The sequence below is a fragment of the Mesocricetus auratus genome, unplaced genomic scaffold, assembly GCF_017639785.1.
Source record: "Mesocricetus auratus isolate SY011 unplaced genomic scaffold, BCM_Maur_2.0 Super-Scaffold_100691, whole genome shotgun sequence".
NCBI lineage: Eukaryota > Metazoa > Chordata > Mammalia > Rodentia > Cricetidae > Mesocricetus > Mesocricetus auratus.
Genome location: NW_024429267.1, coordinates 19,697,202 through 19,699,373, shown reverse-complemented (window position 1 = coordinate 19,699,373; position 2,172 = coordinate 19,697,202). Strand labels below are relative to the sequence as shown.

Below are 2,172 nucleotides of genomic sequence, written 5' to 3'. Positions count from 1 at the left end.
ACAAGAAAAACTGATGCAATGTTCAAAATAATTCTTGGTGTTATAATCATTTGTTTTATTTTAGCCTCATACACTGGGAAGTTTCTCCTGTCCTCTGATTTCTATCTTATCAGTCACCATGTGTCTGTCTAAGCCAACCAATGCAGGTTATTATCCTGTTCCAAAAACACAGTGCTGTAGCCAGCGCAGACTTCTAAACTCATGCATACACATTCTGCAGAGCACTCTTCCCACTTTGTTTCCTTGGCATGAAAGTGTTCCAGAAACTCTTGACTGTAGCTCTCAAATAGACATTCCTGTGATACCTTTAGACATTGCTTCACTTTCAACCTGCAGGTTTTGTGGTGTGTTATTCCATTCACCTAATAAAAGCATTTTCCAGAGATGGAGAGATGGTTTGGTGGCTAGAAACTGTGTTGCTTTTACAGAGGACCTGGGTTTGATTCCTAGCACTTATATCAGGTGACTCACAACTACCTGTAACTCCAGTTCTGGGGGACCCAATGCTTTTTCTGGCCTCCTTGGGTTCCTGCCCTTATTTGATGCACACAAATACATCTTAGAAAAAGATTCTCAGTATGGTTAAAAAGTATCTTCTTGTACAATAACTTTAAAACTGTTTTTTTTATAGAAAGGACAGATTTATTGCCAGTTCTCATTTATTTAGTCTGTTAATTCCACGAAGTTATAACTATTACTTCATTTGCAAATGAGTCCCTCAGGAGTTAAGTATAAAATACGCCCTCCATCATAATTGGAAATTGGTCTGCATTGGAATGTGACTGAATAAATAGGTGATAATAATCCACAAGGTTTGGGGTATATTTTCCTTTTTAAACACTCTTCTTATACACTACAAAGAAATAATTAATGATTTAGCTTTTAAAATTCATTATATACCACTGAAAATGGCAATTCCAAGATGTCCCCCTGCCACACCACTGAATGCAGCCTCTCTCTGGGTGACAGATTCTAAAGGAAGACTGAAGATTTCAACCTGTGCGTGCACTGGTCCGAGAACAAAGAGCACATCAACCAAGCCATGGTAGTCACTTTACATGTCACCTTCACACAGACATAGCAGCCAGGTGAAAGCTTTGATGACAAAGTGGCTTTTTCTGAACACTCTGATGGTCTGTTCGTTTCACTTATTCTTCCCAATTCTGCCTAACCATCAAAGTTTCTGAAGGCTTCTCCCACTTAGCACCTACGTTTTTCACCTGGGGATGAAAGACCAGGAACAGAGCAAGGATGCACCTGCCTTGAATTGCATTTAATACTTCTTCTTTGATATCTTTTAGGAAAGTCCAAGCTGGTCACACCAGTCTAGCAAGAAGAAGCTTATGACATCATGTTAGAATCTTGCATTCTGCCTTTCAGGTTTTTTATTTATAAAAAAAATCATACAGTGTATTTTGATCATGTTTTTTTTTCCTTCTCCTACTCCTCCCAAGTGTTTCTTCTTCTGAAGCTACCCCATCATAGATTCAGAAAGCTTGATAACAAAATAGGGGCTCATAATTCTGGTGAGTTTTTCCATCTCCAGTACCTAAGTCAAGAAGTCTGGGAGTTTTCCCAGACAGAATTAATTTGAAGTAGTTCCTCACATTAATTGGGTGACACTTAAACACTTAACCACTTTCTAGAGATGCAATAATAGAGGCCTTAGACACAAATAAGCTAAAGATATGATACAAAAGAATGATATATATAGTTGAATAATTATCTATTCAGACTATCTGTCGTTTTTAATTGATGTAATTAAAAGAAGGTCAAGTGATCTCACAGTTTCTCTGTTGCACCCATTACTTGGTCTCCTTCCTGCGTCATAATGTCTCCATTGGCCAAGGCTACTAACAATTGATATAATTGTAAGTACATAGATGGAGCCAGTATTGTCCGTATGAGAAGATATATGGGTGTTTTGAAGAATATCAAAAGTCCAGCTCTACAAGAAGCCCAGAATTCCTACAGTCAGCCCCTGAGCAGTAGGTAGTCATATGAAAAATGTGCACTGAGCTAGCTGACAATTTCACCATGTTCTTAGCCTTAGTTGACCTCTCTGCTTGCTTCATGTCAGCCCCATGACTAAGCCAACTCCTTTCACCACTTTTCAAAGTAAAGCATTTACAGTTAACAGTAGCTTATAATTACATCCCATTCTTTAGCCTT

General features: G+C 38.3%; 1 pseudogene; it reads right to left on the bottom strand.

Moving 5' to 3' along the window:
- Positions 1 to 892: 892 nt before the first annotated feature.
- LOC110341552 lies at positions 893 to 1,830 on the bottom strand (annotated as a pseudogene).
- Positions 1,831 to 2,172: the final 342 nt, after the last annotated feature.